Source organism: Saccostrea echinata, unplaced genomic scaffold (genome assembly GCF_033153115.1).
Source record: "Saccostrea echinata isolate AGI-Se365-2 ecotype Australia unplaced genomic scaffold, CSIRO_AGI_Sech_v1 ptg000001l, whole genome shotgun sequence".
NCBI lineage: Eukaryota > Metazoa > Mollusca > Bivalvia > Ostreida > Ostreidae > Saccostrea > Saccostrea echinata.
The window spans coordinates 6,948,823-6,969,829 of record NW_026889750.1 but is presented as its reverse complement, the minus strand read 5'-3'; the positions used below and the strand labels follow the sequence as shown (position 1 = coordinate 6,969,829).

Here is a 21,007-nt window from a genome sequence, read left to right as displayed (position 1 = left end):
ACCATCTGAGTATAGAACGTTGAATTTTTAGTGCCTTGTTATTTTGTATTGATAATATTCATATTAAAATATTTTAAGAATATGCAATTATAACGATTAAAACGCTATAACAACGTTATGACTTTAATTACGTTATTTTGACGTAACGTCAATGTGTACATTGTACCAACACCGTGTGCAACATCTTTGATTTACTATATTAAAACCTTTTGATTAACTATAGTGAAAACTTTGATACTAAAACATATTATTATAGTTAATTTTAGTAAACTATAGTTAACAATTTATTTTTTGGACTGTTTGTTGTTGGATTGTACTTACGGACTTTGTGCTTACGAACTGTCTACAAGAATAAAAGATACAGATATTTATTCCATTGGCAATGTTTTATCAATAGGTACTGTTAATACCAAGAAACATAATATATATAGTAAAAGCCGGAATTATAACACTGTATCATAAATGCATCGTAAGTGTCTCTCTCTCTCTCTCTCTCTCTCTGTGCTTGTATAATTGTCACATATCAATTAGGAAAAGAGATAGAGAGTAGGAGAAAGATATATATAAAAAGTATTTATTTGTATTTCTGTGCAGTATCCAAACCTATATAGGTAGAATGCATAAACAATGATTTAGAAATGTAAATATAAATGTTTTTAGTGTAAATGAGTATTATAAATGACATGGAAGCGCATGGCAATTCTTGCACAGTGCCGCATAGGTGAAATTATCAATTCCTTGTCGTTTATAGCTTCATAAACATGAAATAAATACTTACTTCTGTTTAAAGCTTAAAAACAAATACAATATCTAAATGTGGAAAACAGCATCTTAGTTCCAACTAATTTTTTGAGATGAAAATTCATGCTTACTTAAGGGTTTTGTTTACCTGTAATGGTGTCCGTCGTAGAACACATATCCTTCGAGCTAAAAATAATAAAAAAAAATATTGTGTCAGTTTATTGAGTTTTTTAGCAAACTTTTAATCTTTCATATGATTATGTTAAAAATGATTTAGTATTCTACAGCATTTCACTTGAGTCGATGTTACGAGATCGCAGGAGTATTAATCTTCAAGTATAAATAACATGCAAGATAAATATTAGGTTTGACTTGTAATACCGTTAAGCTACAATTTTTAATCTTTAACAAGAGATATACTGGGTCACGACACTACTAAGTTAACAGTCTCTTTCTGACAAATGAAAAGGTTAATGAAAATCCTTATTTTGTTCTCCAAAATAAAGCCCATCGTTCTTAAGAATTGTGTTTTTTTTTAATTTCTCTTCTTTTTTGTTCAATGAAAATCCTTATTTTGTTCTCCAAAATAAAGTCTATCATGTCACAAATTTTGATTTACAGTACTTTCAGGTTCAATGTCAACTTCAGAAATTGTGGTCCTTTTGTTCTTAAGAATTTCAATATAGTTTACGTTTACATCTTTGTTTCCAAATCGAAACCCTAATCTACATGTACTCTTTGAGTACATGCTTTGAGCAAACACAATCTTTCTTTTCAAAATATCCTTTTACAATACAATGCAAAATTTTGAACCTTTGTTGTGGCCTTGCCCTAGCCTTTTGGACCATTATTTAATTAAGATTGAACCTACACTACATGGTAATACATCCATATCATACATGTATCAATATCAAATATTGCTGATCCATCGTCCTTGCAGTTGAGAATTGTTTTTTTAATTTCTCTTCTTTTTTGTATTTGAAAAATTATCTTAACCTGATAACGCTGCGGCCCAAAATTAATCACTGATTTGAGCTAATTTAAAGAGGCTTTTTCCTCTTTAAATTGATCAGGACATTTTAATACCCACAACTCATGAAGCGTGATCTATAAAATATAATATAGATAAAAGGTATGTAGATGACTTTTTATAAGACTGGAATGTTTTTGAATACAGTTTTTTTTTTAATTTTTAAAATAATTCAACTCGACATTTAGATATATCGACGATATTTTCAATTAGCAATAGTTATTTCAATTCATATGTTGACAAGATATATCCCAGTGAGCTTGAAATAAACGATACAACAGAGTCTGAGAAATCTGTTTCATATTTGGATATTTTACTAAAGAAAAGACGTTAATGGTAATCTAACAACGAAGCTTTTTGATAAACGTGATGACTTTAACCTTTCAATCGTCAACTTCTCTTACTTATGCAGCAATATTTACATTTCCAATGTCTTTGTCCGAGATAAAATTACAAATTGTAAATATACTTTATTTCTACATAAATCTACTGGTTCATCGATAGGCGCGGTTAAAAAAAATCACGTGCGGGGCGGGACAAATAGAGATAAAAGCGGGACTATTAGCACGGGAATTTGCAGAATCAGGAGCATGTAAATATAAGGAATAACTGTCAGATTTTTAGGATTCATGACGATGATCAATCGATTGGCTTGCGTGATAATTTTATGCATAAACGCCTTCGGCGTTTATGCAAATTATCACGCAAGCCACTCAATTGATCACATCATGATTCCAAAAAATTAGACAGTTATTCCTTATATAAATCCTTATCACCTGCATATTGGGTGTATATCTCTCAATTGATTCGATGCGCAAGAGTATGTTCTGCGTATGAACAATTTCTAAAACGAGGTAAGTTATTGACAAACAAATTGATTATTAAACAAGAATATCAACAGTCTCGTTTAAAAGCCATCATTTTGTTAGTTCTATAGTCGATACAATGGTCATGTCAGCAAATACAATCTATCATTAAGTCATATGCTGACTGACTTTTTTCATACTAATTGTTAGGCCATTATTTACTCACTGAATTGCCGAGGGATTTTTCCGTTATTTACAGATCATGACAAGGAGCACACGGCGGGTGTCTCCGGTCGGCAAGGGGTGCTCACTCCTCCATAGCACCTGATCCTGGCACTCTGATGTTTTTGGAGGTCTGTGTTTGTTTTGTTCCCGATTTGTATTGTTTTAATGGACTTTGAGCTTGAATACTGTTCGTCATTTCCATATTCATACCCTTGCAACAGTATTTTGAAAGTTGTGCATTTATTATTCTTGAATAAATAAAACTTTGTCCTCATTACGTCGTTGTGGATGATACATCCAAGTCATCAACATGGGTCATTTAAATTAAGTCGTTTCAACTTAAATCTGCGTTACTACATTACAATATAAAAAAACTGGTCAAATTTAATTATTGAAAACTATACTTTATTTTCCATTATATCGTCATGAAACTCTATACAATGTTATATCCTTATAAATGCCTTATTAATTTGAGATCTAAGTACATGTAACTAGGAGATCCAACTTAAATGATTTTAAAAAAAATTACTCATAAAAATCAATAATTATTCTTAATTTATACAGACATTATCTCTTTTTGAAATTTGTTATTCTATTACATTTCAATATATTATTATAAAATCAAGTGTATAACAGTCATTCCAGGATGCACACACAGTTATTTCGTGCAGTGAAATGTTTTATGCTTGTCCCAAATTATTTATGTGACAAATATAGCAAATATATTGTGAAAATTTAGAAAAAATAACCCCAAATTTAGCTAAAAGTTAACACTATTAAAGTTATATTTAAAAAAAAAAACATCTCAGACCCTAACTTTTAATTTTTCTTTTTGAATACATGTATATTAGATAATTTTAACCACTCTGTTGAAATTCAGCAAAATCGTAATTTTAAAAAAAAAAAAAAAGAAGATTTTTTTTGTAATGCTATAAAAATGGCATTTTTTTGAGTGTAGAAAGGTCAAATAATTGACTATTTGAAGTAATTTGAATCTTTTTTCGTTGTTACAAGTTTTAATGTTTTAATTTTCAAGATAAAATAAGGTTGTATTTGGTCTCATAATTTATTTATATAAAAAATATTGGGGGAAAACATGTATGTTTGGCGTAATACGAGTGCAAAAGGTCATATCAAATGCTCCAAAGCGCCAAGAGAAGCACACTGACCCCCGTTTTTTCTTTTGATGTTTCAATAAACTATTTGTGTAAATTCTAAAAATATTCTTGATAAAAATTTCTTAATACTTTTGATAGCAGGATCCAACCAACCAGACCAATCTCGACACACAGTAAAATTATGGAATTTAACGTGCCAGGAAGTTTCCTTATGAATATGACTAATTGTAACCTTGCTGTTCTTGAGAACAATCTTTTAAAAGGATTTTTCCTATAAAATCCAAACATTTACCCCTTTAGTGTCTCCTTCTAGCTCGGGGGGATGGCTTGAGGATCTTGAATGTACACTTAATTATATTTTGTTTGTTTAAAAATCTGCCTTGTGACTCAGAAGAAGAAGGCAAAAAATGTGAAAAAACCCAGACAACCGGTTACTAGACAGAGAGAAAGACAACCTTTGCATGCCCCAGGTTCCAAAACGAAGCAAGCTATTGACAAACAAGTTGAGGAAAAAAGGATATTAACAGTTTCCTTTAAAGTCATCATTTCGCCAGTTTTATGGTCGATACGATGACCTTGTCAGCAAATGCATTCTATTATTAAGTGCTGACTGACGTTTTTCATACTAATTGTTAGGCCATTATTTAAAGACTGAATTGTCCACGGATTTTTCAATGCCCGATTATGACAATGAGCACACGGAGGGTGTGACCGGTCGACAGGGAATCCTTACTACTCTAGTGCACCTGATCCATCGTCTGATGTTTTTTAGAGGTCTGAGTTTACTCTGCTCCCGATTTGTATTGTTTCAATGGACTTTTAATGAATGTTTTAAGTTTATTGTGAGTCATTGGTGTGTACATCACACAGACTTGTCACGTAGGTATATTTCATGAAGAGCGCTAGCGCTTCATAAAAAATAAGCCTACGTGACAAGTCTGTATAATTTACACACCAATAATTCACACTTAACTTAAAAATTCATTTTATCTACATTTTACATGTTTAAATGCACCAAAAATATATTCAATGTTTGAATTTCTCGCTACCCTATATCGTCATATTTTTATTAACGTCTCTGTAGCCTGATTGTGTCGTAACTTTAGCGCCAGTTTCTCCGTGTATATTTCTACGCATGAGTATACACAAAAATGGCTTTCAAATCAATTTCTCAGTTGGCTTAGTAGGAAAGCACAGCAAATGTAAACATTTGGGCTTCATTACTGTTCGTTATATTCATATTTCATATGATCAGATATAATCCCACTTAAGTCTTTTGCTTACCTGAGCTATACAAAACTAATATACCCAAAGAACATTACATATCCTAACAATTTCTGTCTTTTGATCGTACAAAAAGATGTAATCTGTACATGATTAGTGCGAATGTTCAATGAATTGTCTTGGAATACTCGAGAAAGATCTCTTAATCACTCTGTTAATACTATATTTTGTCTCTGTAGATCATTAAAACATGAAACACATGATAAATTCTTTTTTAAGGTCTTTCAGTAGGAACAGAAACGGAGCAACCATTTTCTTTAGTTAGAGAACTATTTTTTTAAAGACAGCAGACGATCGATGCCTTCTATGCCTTTGCAACAATTATTACGTACTTAATAATTAGTCCCCCAAATTTCACATTTACGTATAAATTTATTGCTGTAAATGACATATTTAAATGTTTCATTGTTCAGCTACATATAAATATAATGCAACAAACAATGATAATTTCATTTTCATTAAACTTATCAATTTCTGTGTTTTTACAAGGAGCAACAGGTTGGTATTGCCAAATTATAATTGATATCTACGAAGCCCTATCAAGAGACATGAAATATTTAAAATTTTGCAATACAAGAATCAATTGTACGCATTTTTTTTAGCTTATTTATATTGATGTTTTATCAGAAGTAACTGATTATTCCTGAGGGATGCAAGTCGTTCGAAGAATTTAACGAAAATTAATCCACAAATGTTAAAAATTACAATATTTGAATTTTGTTTAATTCAGACTTGCAAGATTTATGAGAAGACATGAATAGACAGCTGCTAAAACTAGATTAAAGGTCACACATTCAAGTAGGAAATGTCAATGCATATGGATAGATGGTGTTTGTTTACTGACTAAAATGACCTAATGATGTTGGATGTGTAGAGTCTCATAGAAACTTATCAATGGGGTGATTATTAATAATACGAAAAAAAAAATGTTTAAAAACTCGCCTCTTACCGAATCTGGATTCCATTTTCCTGTCTGAAAAAAAATCAATCAGTGACATTGAAATTGAAAGATAATTTTGAACTGGTTTTCCTTCATGTTAATTGTTTTCTTACTTAAAATGTGTAAAAAAAATCTGATATATCTTATTATCATGACAGAATTTATTAATGCAAGTGAATATTCCTGTTATTCTTTGTTTATCTAAAGATTTTTATAACCTTTTAACAGAGTGATGTTTTCCTTTTCTCATAGACACCCTAATTAGATTGAAGCTTGTATTTAATTCATCTTGCAAAATTCGTTGATGTTCAGAATCTAATACATTATACATTGATTTAAAAAAATTTCAAAACGTGTTATTTCAAACATGTCAAAAGCCGAGATTTGGAGACCCTACGTTTTCCTCGGATAAGAGGTGTGGCAAAGTTTTGAATGCGATAGTACCTCTAGGCATGGGCGATCGTGAAAAACGCTAATCCTAATACAACTAGAGTTTTCAAGGAACGAGTGTTTGCCATCACTAAAAATGTAAATAAATCGGATTGGTCAGCTATTCATTTACTGCTAGAATTTTAGTTAATGCATTTGCTAGCAAAGAAATAAAAACTTTACGGATAGAATAACATTATATGAAATGTGACAATTAAATAAAAATATGATTTCTCTGAAACGAATGAAGAAATTGAAATTATTAGAAATAATTATTAACCAACGACCCCCTAGATTCATAACTAAAGAGAGAATTCAGTCAGCTGTGTTTGGGGGCCCTTTTTCAGAAAGTATGGGTATAACTACAGAGAAGCACGGTATTATAAAATATTTTGGGGTATTCCCCTACTTGTACGTCTTTTCTATCAATCAAGCAATTCTTTCCCTCTTATGTATATGTATGTTGTATTTCGTGTGTTTGATCATAATCATTATATACATTTTAACAATGTACTTTCTTTTTGCCCCATGAGGGCCCTTAATTGGTCAATAAACGAATTGAATTGAATTGAATTGAATATAGTAAGAATTTTTCCCAATAGTCAGCTCTTACCCAGAAATCTGTACTCTAGAGAACTACTGGAATTCTCCCAAGGAGAACAGGGTTGGCCGGGAAATACCGGTGGTGGGAATTACAAGTGGTAAATACCGGTATTTCCCGTCCCGGAAATACTACTGATTTCCTCTAATCTGGGAAATACTGGGAAATACAAAATTAAAATCTTTATTTGTTTGATTTATTCAATGTTAAACATCTACATGTGTTTAAGAATTAAAATACAGACAGTTAGCATAAAAACACAATTCCACAGAATTATATATCTAGTCAGTTCAGTGTCATTATTATTTATCTCAAATTTACCACTCCAGGCCTTCTTTTCCCCTTAACATCCTGTAACAAAAAACAAGTTTTCCTGCCTTGTCCACCCCACGTTTGTTTCCTAGCTTGGTCTGAATTATGGCAAAATTAGAAAAAAAATTCTCTATTGAGACAGAGCTGACTGGCATCTGCATCAATTTCTGTGCGTATTTGCAAATATTTTCTTGATATAATTTTGTCCTGTCGGCACAGATCCACCATACCCCTGGTTTAATAGTGTTCAGAGCTTTCTGATCTTGAAGAGTTTTTGGCAGTTTCATAGTTTCTGATAACAAAATGAAAAAGTCTGGTGCGAGTTCTGGGTGGGATTCCATCAACATATCCCGGGCTTCACTTATGTGACATGGTTTCAGATTCTTGCCTTTGAAAAGAGGATGCATAATATTGGCCAGAAATATTGACTTGGAGTCATGGCTTGCTAAAATCTTTTTTCAACTTTGTCTTTGTATGGCTCTAAGTTCTTGGAAAGGAGTCAACTCAACCACACTTCACAAGCATCTGCAATGGAGATGACATCACCATGTAACCTATTCAAAGCATCTGCAATGGGCTCCAGCTGTGTATAAAAGTGTTTTGCCTCACTGAAATGTCCAACATTATGGATAATATTTCTGATTCGTGACTCAATGATGTCTTCATTTTGTGCTGCGATCATGAGCATGTATAGTCTGTTTCGGATATATGTGTCTATGCATCTGAGTTGGCTATTCCAACGAGTATCCAATGGTAATTATGGTTTCACAGAGCTAGGTATTTCACTAAGAAGTGCCCCAGAAATATGATGATTGGATTGATTGTTTTAGTGAAGGCAGGAAGATGGTTAAAAATGATGTTTGTTCTTGCTCAGTGAAAGTAAGCTGGGGAAGAGATGTGTCCTTAGTTGAGCAATTTATTATAAAAGATCGTCAAGTTACAGATAGAAATAAAGTTGATTATTTTAAGAATATTATAATCATTAATACTGGGAAAAGATATTCTTATCAACCCATTCTATTGACGAGATTTGCCATTTATGACAAATGGACAATTCTTGTTTCAAAAAATATATTGCATGGTCAGAAATATAAGACTTGGAAAAATCCTTTAGCTTCTGTGAACAGAATGCTACGAAGCCTGTCACGTGACCACCTGGATCACGTGATTCGCGCATGGGCAGAACGGTAGCAGATGTGCATTAAAATCACTTTAAAAAATATTAAACACCGAAATCTAATATTATTTCTTTTATGGAAGTTATTCAATTAGTTCGCGAACTTTTTGATCACCCCTCGTACATCCATACACTGTACCGTTCACGGTAGCTCAGTCGGTAGAGCGCTCGCTCCGTGATCGGGAGGTCGTGAGTTCGAATCTCGGCCGCGACAGACCTAAGTCGATAAAATATAGGTAGCAACTGTTCCTTCGCCATGCGCTCGGCACCTTGGAGTGAAAGTTGCGGGTCTTTCGGATGAGACCTTAAAAACCGAGGCCCCGTGTCACTGCAGACGTTGGCACGATAAAGATCCCTCACTGCTCAATGGCCCTGAGTGCCGAGTAAAGGTCAAAATTTGAAGCCCTTCACCGGTATATGGTGACGTCTCTATATGAGTGAAAAATTCTCGAATGGGACGTAAAACAATATACAATCAATCCATACACTGTAAGATTCTTATCAACCTCTTGAACATTTTCCCTCATTACCTGCATTTTTTTTTTTCATTGTCAGTCACAAGCCAAATCACTTGGCTCTCAAATAGTTCAGTTGCTTGTGCTTTAGCTTCAAGAGCAATACTTGTACAATACTGGACATATTTTTTGTTAGTTCAAGTGTTTACAGCTGACAAGAAACAAGAATTTCCATCACAATGAATACTACTAGCTATCACAGGAGTATAATGAATATCACTCCATCCATCTTGAACTAAGACAACATTTTCCCTTGTATTTCACTTTTCATATTTGTTTTCAGTTTATCATGAACCTGATCTAAGAGGGGACCAGAAATATCTTTTTTAGATGGTGGGCTATATCCTGGTCTAAGCATTTCAATTATTTCCCTGAGTATGGGGTTGTCTGCAATGTTAAAGGCCAAATTATACGAAAAAAATAGTTTGGCTATCTGCTCGTCTAATTTACTTTTCATGGCAGAATCTGTTTGAATCCCATAATCATTAAGATTTCGTTGACGTAGCATTTGCCTTTTAGGGGTTGAATTTGCCAGACTGGTGTCATCATCTATGCCATCACTTTCTGTTAAACAAAATTGATATTTTCAAAAATTGGAGTTTTTTTTCTTTATAGGATATTTTACAGATTTTTTTAATCATTCAAAGCAACCAATAAACTTAAATACTTTAATAATCACTCTAGGTGTTACGAACATCAATCAAACGTGTTGTTTTAACGAAATGACTCTTGATAGGGTGTGTTCCCATTTTGCACACATTTGATAATTAGGTATAGAACAATAGGTGTGAAATATGTTTTGATTTCAATTTTAGTCTGATCTCCGTCTGGAATTTACCTGGAATTGCCTGTATTTTACCAATGCATTATAATTTAAGTTTAAAAGAATAAAATTTAATTTGTCCAACCCAACTGAATATGAAGTTAGACAAACATCCTTATCGCAGTTCACCCTTTCTTTTTTTTTTAACTTCATAAAGAGAAAAATGAATGAGTAAATGAATTCATTCTTGATTAATAAAAGAAAGAGAGTGAGAGACAGAGATAATCATATGAATAAATTATAGTTTTGCTTAGTATTTATGATATTTTTTATGTTTTAAAATAGTTTTTTTCTTATAAATTCAAAATTAATTATTTTTTATTTCCATAGATTCTCTTTCTCCAAATTCCCAACTATTATATAGACTATAACAATTAAGTAATTATCTTACCTGGATAAATTCCCGTTTTGCACACATTTTTTTCAATACATAAAATTCAAATGTGTGCAAAACGGGAACAAACCCTTGATAGGTATGTGCTCCTGTTTTGAGGAGATAATACCTTGAGTAGAGCTAAATGGCCTCTTCTTAGGTGTGTTGCACACAGGTGTAAGTGACACAGTCACAGGTATTGATTCACTGTCACTCTCAATTGTCCCACAAAACTGGTTAGTCTTAAGATTTAATTTATCACATTTTTTCTTTGTGATTTTTTAATCGGTCACTTTTTCCACTGACATTCTCACCACAATCTTTACATTTCACGATTTTCTTGGCCCTTTCTTCACATACATCAAAGAAACCCCGAATTGGATCTTTGGATTTCATGTTTATGGCTACTGTATAGACTACACCTCTACCTGACTCAAGTCTTGAAACAAATGACACTGGTGTATGAGTGAACTTTTGTAAGGAAATGTCTAAGGCATTACTGGGTATCCAAAACTTGTTTAAATCAAAGACAATGATTAAATATCATAGCTAACTAGGTGTACTACTGTTTACATCCCAACAGATATGATTAAAATCATGAAGCATGTAGCTGTACTTTATTTACCAGTATTTCCCGGGAAATACCAGACGAGTATTTCCCACCGTCCTGGGAAATACGAGTATTTCCCACTTTTTTCTCAACCCTGAAGGAGAAATCTTGCCCTAGTGTCAAATTACCCAGTATTGCATTTCGTCCTATCTTATAAATTAAGACTTACAAATTGTATAAGTAAAATCCAGGGTCAATTTATACTATACATGTATCAACAATTTTAGGCTTTAAATTCATATGAAAGTTAACTGATTTTTAAATGGAAAATGGGTCATGACGAAAAGATTGTTCGATATTTTAAATCATTGAGTCTCAACCATAAATTCCAGATAAAGAAGTAAAATCATACTCAGTGCTTTAAACCTCTCATGGCGCATTAGTAGGTATATTTACTAATCTTAAAAACATATCGGTCCACCTGATTAAAGATGTGTATCAGGCCGTCTTTAAACATTTAATTTGTTTGCCCTCTACCAACCCAGCATTTTTACATATTAACATATGTTTTTTGATAAACAATGGCTATATAAATATGCATGTAAAGAACTTAGATTATTTCTCATCTGACAATTTATATAATATTGTCATTCTCCAAAACGAAAAAGTTATTTACTCTCAACACATATTTGAAATCGCAATATTGTTGAATGAGAGAAATTCAAAATACACTAATTTAAAAGCTCGTCTTATATATGTTACATTAAAAGTTTAAAATTTATCAAATTAAACTTATCTATAACAATTTACCTACATATTTTGCTGTTACCTCACATCAACAATATTACACCACATTTACTGTTGCTGAAATTGAATCATGCCAACATGACTCCTACATAGATTGTACACTTAACAAAGCACTCACTCCAGTAACATCACCATCTTGGATTATTGGTCTTTTTGCAAACAATAAAAAGTGGATCCAAACCTTTTGCAGTTTTAGATTTTTGCAAGATGTATCGAAATCTGAAATTATTGAACTCTCAAGTACTTCTGTTTTGGCTTATAATAGTTGGAATATCGACATGAATTATCCGAACAAGCAAGAAATCTTACCAGGGTGTAAATTTTGTATTTTGCATGTCCCATGCAGGTGCACTTTAACTACCAAAGATCTGTTTTATTCCCCAAAACTTGGAAATTGTCATAAATCTTTAGATAATATTACCATAGCACATCCTGTAAACTTGGCACTTCTTCAGGAATTTTTCACTGCTTCAAAATTAAAATCTATTTAAGGTGACACTACGTTTTTTGAGCCAATTCAAGTCAATCTACCGGAATTCAAAATGTATACTCATTCCAATCAATTTTTGGCTGCAGATCAAAAAGCTCATCTAAATTTAACAAAAATGGTTCAAGTTGCTAAGAAAGATCAAGTAGTTTTCAACTCTCTAGCAGAACCCTTACTTGAAGGCAAAATAAGAATTAACTCTTCTTGGCCTAACGTTAATGACATTTTAGACCTTGTTGCTATTGGACTTGCACTATTAGCTATTTTTGGTGTTATTTTTACATTTTTGAAAGTTCGAAAATTACTAGCCATTATTGCTGTTTTACAACAAACACATAAGGTCAAATCAGAGTCTGAACTTCCCTCATTCATTTACAACCCTGTCCAATCAACTACCTCCCCATATTCTGATTTTGAATTATTGTTAAAAGATTTTTCATGGAATCATGCATCTGTTTTATTATCATCTATTGTGATATTCATTTTATTTTTTCTTTCTGCATATTTCTGGTTTTCGAAAAGAAAATTAAAATATACTCAGGTTATTTTTGAAATTTCAACAGGTGGTGAATGTGTCCTTATCCCTGTTTTAACATTGTCATTATGTCCATCTTTTTGGAAAATTGTTCCACCTTCTCAAATTCATGATATCTCTGTGAATTTTTCTTTATTTTCATCAAAGATGCATATTGATTGGACTGATTTTTGTGTTATAAATTTGAAAGGTACTAGAACAGTCAATGTTAAACCTGAAATAAAACTAAATTTTTACACTGCTTATAAAGCAAAAAGAATTACAGAACAACCTTTTGATGTCCACATTTTAATTTCTCATCATGGGTTATATCAACCATTACCACATTTTGGTTCCTTTATTGTTGATGATGTAAATTTTAAAGAACATTTCCCATAAATGTCAATTTTGACTTTAAATTTGTTAGATTGAGCTTCATTGTCATTGTCACATTGAATACATAGCATCAATGTTATTTCTAGATATCTGCCATTCTTGAAGACATTTCATTATTAGAAAAATAACAAAACAGCTATTTCTTATATATGCGCACCTGTAAATATGTTATCCTACTTGTACATACTAGAGTTTTTTTTTCTTCCCATTATCAATTTGGTCACATACCTGTTTAATTTGTATTTTGCTTTACATGTATGTATCTATAATAAGAAAATAAATATATGTATTAAAAAAAAAAAAAAAAAAAAAAAAAAAAAAAATTAATTCACTTTCTGAGTATTTTCCACAATGTGTTCATTTAGTGATGTTCTCTGACTACTGTATTTGCATATGTTTGTATATTTCTTTATATTTTTGTGTTCTGTGTGCATATTGTTTCATATGACAATCCTGCTTTAATTGTAAGTTTGTATATATTATTATATGTTGTCAGTAAAATCCACATTTCTTTTGCTTTGGTGGACCAAAGCTTCCTTTGGCAAGGGGGAGGATTGTTATAGATAAGTTTAAATTGATAAATTTTAAACTTTTAATGTAACAGGTTGTATCACATGAATTTTAATTCATGGATTTCTTTTGCTATTTTCAAAATGAAACTTTATTTTTGAATATTGATTTTAAGTCAAATTTCTCAAATTACAGGCTAGTAATTTTTATTTCTTTTGTCCATATTTACTCCTATTTTTATTGTAATTTGGCAAATAACACTTAGGTTCAAAGTCAATTTTCACCTATTTTGTAATCAATTAACTTCTCATTGGAGATCAAACATTCATGACATCTCTTAGATAAATAAGTAAATTCTTTCCTTTTTCGGCTTCTTTGGAAATAAATTCTTTTCGGAATTAGTTTGACACTGCGAAATTTTGCTCAGTATTTACATGCTTTTGGCTAAATGTAATCTTTCCTTTGTTATGAAACTCTTCTACGGTAATACAGGTAACTGACTCCTCACACCTTTCACTTTTTGTTAATCCGAGTAATCAGTGTCAACTACATCAAAGAAGAATTGCCGAAATTGGCCTAACTCTTTTATAACAAGCTACCTGATTGGTTAATGAAACAAGTCCGGTACTGTGCCTCGGTGAAAAGTGAATGTAACAAATTCACTTTCTACCGAGAGCTCTATCAATAAAGATCTATTTGTGTTAAATCGGACTTTGTTTCCATTTTTCCAATTAGGTAAGCTTGAATTACTTTTTGACAATATTTATCAAATTAAAAAGTTTTTTTTCTCTCATAATCAGTAAAGTTTTGATTCTGATTTTTCTTTATATTTTTGATAGCTCATTTTATTTTTTATTTTAAATAATTAGTGTGAAGTTCATAAATTTCATTTAACATTGTAGCTGTAGAATAATGTTACCTTTATTACGTAATGTTGAATTATTTTTATATTAACTTTAAAATATCTTGATATCTTTATTTTTGGTTTTGTTCTAAATTCTTTTAAACGAATTAACTGAATGATATTTTGTACGAATTGAATTGTACCGCCTTAATTTAAACGGAGCTCTCTAGTCTGAGAAATTAGTTAAGCTCGATCAAATATAAACAAGGTTTCTCACAACGGTTAAATTAGTGTGTTTTGTTTTAGTATTTCAGTTTATCAAATCTAATGGAATTTATTATAGTAAGCGCTATGCATTATATAACTACTTATACATGCTAATTACATCGTTCTCAGACTAGATTCCGTGATTGATTTGTCAATGTTTTGTTTTAAAGGTGCTTGGACACAGATTTGAAGTTAATATTTTCTCAAATTTTCTGTAAAATTTCATGACTTATATGTTGCTATAGCATTTCATACTAAAATATAATAAAAATCCTATTTCATCTCGTAGTTATTGAAACTTCAAATTTCTGAACGCGTTTGATTGACACGTCCTTACACTTTAACAAATTTTAATTTTATTCTTAATACTTAAGAAAAGTGGCAATTCTGTTGTGTATTAATGAAAAATATAAAAACTATAATCCAGAAAATTCAGAGTATAGAAATGTTCGAAAGCAAAACCCACTCAAGTATTGTCAGTCCGTGCTCAGTGGTGTGTGCAGACTTTAACAATTGAACACACCCGGTGAATCGTAAACATTAACAATAACAGAGCTCGTGCCCTGTTTACAAAAACAGTTTACGTTTCACGGGTGTATTCAATTTGTTAAACTCTGTACACAACACTGAGCACGGGCTGACGATATTAGTGAGGGGATTTGCTTTTGCACATTTCTACTCTGAATTTTCTGGATTATAGATGTAATGTTTTTCATTAATACACAACAAAATCGCTTCTTTTCTTAAATGTTAGGGATAAAGATAAAATTTGTGAAAGTGCAAGGATGTGTAAATCAAACGCGTCCAGGAATTAGTTCCAATAATTACCAGATAAAATAAGTTTTTAATTATATTTTCGTGTGAAATGGTATTGCAATATATAAGTCGTGATATTATACAGAAAATTTGAGAAAATATTAACTTCAAATCTGTGTCTAAGCACCTTTAATTGTATGTTCTCATACTTTCTACCGAGAGCTCTATCAATAAAGATCTATTTGTGTTAAATCGGACTTTGTTTCCATTTTTCCAATTAGATATTCCTGTAGAAGCCGATTAGCAGTTGCAGTACTCCCAGAGTTAATTCCCCGAATTCACCATTCAGTATCACGAAGGAATTTATTCCAGTGTGACAAATTTAATGTGTGAAATATACAAGAAGCAAAATATCTTGATGTCATTCTGAATTCTATTACAATGGCTTGAATGACTGCATAATTTTTTATGAAATGTGCGTTATATTAACATTTATGTATAGTCTGAGAACAATTTTGGAAATTTCATTTTAACACTTTTTTTTGCAAAGCCATATTTTAAATCAGTTAATATAGTACTTGCCTTTTCCCCGCTTTCGAAAAACCTTGGTGGGCATTGTCCTGCACTGCTCTCACTCACTTCTTCCTTGGATGTCCTTTTCAAGAAGATAAACATCAATTATAAAATGAGTTCTCTAACAAAAAAGTACTATAGATGCAACTACCAACTTAAAAAAAAAATATTATGTGGCTAAGACGCTTCCGTAAAAAGGAGCCTATCAGTAACATTTCCGTGATCTTTCAATTACAATTCAGTCGAGTGAAACGCTGATACATTTCAGTGGCATTTAAGTTATATTTCACTTGTAATTTTTATTAAATAATCTGCTTATTTTTAACTTACGTTTTTCACATTTTTTTCTGTTATTAGTATCAAATTCAGCTATTTTCGAATCTTTAAAAAAAAAAAAATGAATAAAAGTGAATATAAAACAAATCCGTGACAAATTCTAGGTTCGAACCTTATCCATTAAGGCGCTGCCACTTTTCTATGAATAATAATGCCGATTAATATTAATAAATGTGTAGAAATCGAATTGGGACACATATAACCTATTAGCGAGGAGCTTGGCGAGTATATACATGTATCTTGTATACATCTTTGCGCAGATTTTGGTGCAGACTAATAATTACAAGCCTCTTGTCGGGATAATGACATCAGCGACGGACACAAGCTTTGGGCTTGGATATAGATCTGATGTTCATATTTTCATAAATTTCCGGTATAATATTATGACTTACAAATATCTAGAGCATTTCAGACCGAAGTATTATACATGTATAAGTGCACTTACGAAATCCTGTTATCTGAAAAGTGTTATAACTACGCTTTTCAGGATGCATTTGACTGACACACATACTTGTACCTTCACCAAGTATATATTAACTATTCTTTTCATTTCAGAAGAGTGGAATATTTATTGGGTATTAATGAAAACCAAAGAAACTATAATTCAAAAACTCAGAGTAGAAATGTTAGAAAGCAAAACAAACACACCATAAATCTTCACACAGGGACCTTTATACTAATAGGTCCCTGCTTCACCTTGTTGTAAATACAACACTCTGAAAAATTATATATTAATTAATTTTAAAATGATTTTTTTTAATCCAAATATCATTTGATTTCATCAAGAGGTATGAATAATTAATTTTGTCTCTGCTTCTACTCTGAGAAATTCCATGTAAACTAACTGCATTAGATGGACAAATTAAACTAGATTGAATAAGCTTGTTAAAATATTTATCACATTTAGTGATTTTACAGAGAGAAAGAGAAAAAGCGCAAGTTCTTTGACGAATATAGAATCATTGTATTTTTCGTTTAAAGAATTTTCCTTTTCTAAATCTATTTTGTTCATCGAATTAGAAATTCTTAAATAATTTTAATTTCAATTTCTATGTGTCCACAGTTGAACTGTAATATTTAAAATTATTATCTATTATTATATTTAGACAAATATTTTATGGTCTATTGTCGCAGTTAAAAAAATTTGTAAACAATTAAGCGTAATTGAATATCTAGCCATTGCCAGTTCACCATATAAAGTTCTATCTGTTTACTAGTATTCCTACTATACATACAATAAGAATAACACAAAACATTTTTAAGATATAGATTCATGTAATTCAATAAATTGTTAAGAAACGGTTACTTTTATACCAATGAAAAGCCGATAAAAAGTTTTTGAATGTCACAACTGAAAATTAACTGTAAGATCATTGAAAGGTGATGGAAAGGGCACAGCGATAACTGAAATGTGTCTGCTGAGTGATGACTGAATTGTGCCTGAATTATAGATGAAAGGTTAATGAAAGGTCACTGAAATGTACCTGCCATTCAGTGACTGAATGGACACTGAAAAGTCACAGAAAGCAACTTTTCAGTTTTAAGGTCAGATGACACGTTCCTCAAAAATATTTAATTTTCCCCAGGAATTTGTCATTGAAGTATTACTCCTTTAAGAAGTTTCCTCACAAAAAATTGAGGTACATTACCAGGGATTTGTGCAAGATACCAGAGGAGGATTTTTCTTATACAACCCTAGTGGATATCACTTGAATTGCTCATATCACAGTTTTTGATGGTTATATTTTTGAAATACAATATTTTTGAATTCAAAATAAATTTTGAAAACAGTTCAGAAATAGCAAGATAATAATAATTGAAAAGATTTTTGGTATGTTACGAAGAGAAGCAAAATCAGATATTCGAGGAACGTGCCATAAGACCTTGACTAAAAGGTCTTATTTCTTCCTGTTTAAGATTTACTTTCACTTAAATCAGACAGAAACTAGTATTCCATCGGAAAATGAGATATAGTTCTGTTTATTCTACTTGTCTGTTCAATATGAGGCGCCGTTTTAGTATTTATTGCCATTTAGTGATATCACCTATTCGAAAAGGTGATATCACCTATACGAATAGGTGATATCACCGATTCGAATAAATGATATCACTCATTCAAATTGAATAGGTGATATCACCTATTGGAATAGGTGATATCACTTATTCGAATAGGTGATATCACTTATTTGAATAGGTGATATCACCTATTGGAAATGAATGGGTGCTGAATAGGTGATATCACCTATTCGAATAGGTTATATCACCAATTCGAATAGGTTATATTACCTATTTGCATTTCTTACAACAATAAATAATGAATGCTCCCTTCCTCAAGACTATCTACGCAAGTGATTTAAGGCTAGGTATAGGCGTTTCTATGCAAATGAGCTAATAAAAATGCAAAATAGGTATATTTATTATACAGAGAAAGCTTAAATTCATTTTCTTATACTTACTTAGTTCCCAAGGCATGTTATACCTAATGCACATTATGACGTCACATTATGACGTCATTGTTCTTTAGTACTCAAAGTGATAAAACACATCAACAAACGGCTTTGGCGCAAGGGCATACCCTATTTAATTTTAAGTAAATAATTTATAATAAAGCGAAGTATATTCTAAAGATTAATAAAAGTGCTGCACAAATCCTATGCACTTTCTCGTTTGATAAAAATTTGAGGAAACTTACGCTGGACTGTGAATTTTTACTCCGTTTCAACTCAAAACTTTACAAATAATAACTAAACAATTGATCTGTCGACATTTGTGCAGCAATATCACAAATCCTTGGAATATTCTGCTTCTAATTAGACCCTGTTTCTGTAAAAATAAATAGGGTATGCCCTTGCGCCGAAGCTTTTTTGTTGATGTTCTTTATAACTTTGTGTAGTAGAGAGCAATGACGTCATAATATGACGTCATAATGTGTACTGGCTATCACTTGTCGCGGGTACCAAGTTTGCATTAGAAAATAAGTTTTAACCTTTTCTGTTTAATAAGTATAGCCTTTATGTGTTTTAATTAGTTCATTTTCATAGAAATGTCTATACTTAGCCTTAACTCACTTGCGTAGATTTCCACTGGAACCAAGCAAATTCGGACTGCCCCATTTTCCCCTGCAATTGAGTCCGAGACATGTTATCGACCCCTGTAAAGTTATATAAATTTTATAAATTATACCAAGCTGAGGTATAGCAGAGTGGCATACATTTCTCTCTTTATTATGTAAAGTGGGGCATTTTCCGTATAGTATACATTATAGATAAGTGTAATAAATATAGTTTGTGAGCAAATCCAACTACACATTCTACTGGGGTGCTTAAAACTAAATGCGAAGCTGTAATCCATTGTCTCCAAGAACGGTAAGTTATAAAACGAAAGTGAAAGTAAATGAGAATTAAAGGTTATAGTCTTGGGAGCAATTGTTATTTCATTAATATTTTGAATAAGTGATATCATCTATTCAAAATGATTAAGTGATATCACCTATTCGAATAGGTGATACCACCTATTCAAATCAAATAGGTGATATCACTTATTCGAATAGGTGATATCACCTATTCGAATAGGTGATATCACTTATTCGAATAGGAGATATCACCAATTGAATAGGTGATATCACTTTTTGGCAGTAAACGTCGCCTCATAGTTCAACGTCATTCTGTGAATATATTAGGGATTCATGGTTGTAAGGGGTTATTATGAGATCTTAAAGAAATGCCAACAGCCTAAATCTACATTAATATTGTACATGTAGGTAATTGATTGATTTTCAGGGGAGGTAATTGTATTGTATAGGATTGATTTTTTTAAACTCAGTTCATCTTTAATAAAGAAGTACAAACCTCGAAGTATTTGCAAATGATCCGCTTGAATCAGTATCACATTTACTGTCAGGAAGGATTCTTTCCTGTGAGGTTGAGGCCTAAAGGATATAAAAATGAAAATTTTACGATTTTTACTTTTCTGCTTCAAATCAACAGAATATTGTAAATTGAAGGAAAAAAAACAAACAAAAGTTTGACAACATGGAAAGAACTTTGAACAATGACCTATATATTAGTTTGTTAAGTAGTTCATTATAAAGTGCATTTGTTTTAAATTAATTACACTGTATTTGTATCGATAACGATCCTTTGTAAAACTAGCACCTTACATGTACTACACGATCCTCTGTGAATCTAGCACCTTTCATGTACATGTAGTAACGTATCTCACTTCCTTTCTCGGTGTAGTTTACATGTGTAATTGAGTATGAAAATTCTCTTAAAAGCCCTGTTACAATGTACCCCCACCAACCACTCTTTGTTGCAGTATACCCCCCCCCCCCCCCGATAATCTATTCCAAAACGTTTACTTGTCAGAAAAGAATCTAACCCTAACCCCCTCCCCCGTTTATATTAAATGAAAAGAACACATTAAATAAACAGATAATTGCTTCGTAATTCTTATCCTATTAATTTTTTTTCTATTAATTAGGACAACTATGTTAGTGCTCTGTTTTGGTGCATAATGTTTGCGTTTATTAGAAGACCTGACACAATCTTTGTTAACCATGCTGACATGGGTTACCTTTACTACAGTATGCAT

General features: G+C 31.7%; 1 long non-coding RNA gene across 1 annotated transcript; it reads right to left on the bottom strand.

Moving 5' to 3' along the window:
- Positions 1–866: 866 nt before the first annotated feature.
- LOC133182916 (uncharacterized) lies at positions 867–20,649 on the bottom strand. Its single transcript, XR_009720565.1, has 4 exons — positions 20,263–20,649; positions 16,084–16,160; positions 6,154–6,173; positions 867–927 (listed from the first exon to the last, which is right to left on the bottom strand). It is a non-coding gene; the product is annotated as an uncharacterized LOC133182916 (long non-coding RNA).
- Positions 20,650–21,007: the final 358 nt, after the last annotated feature.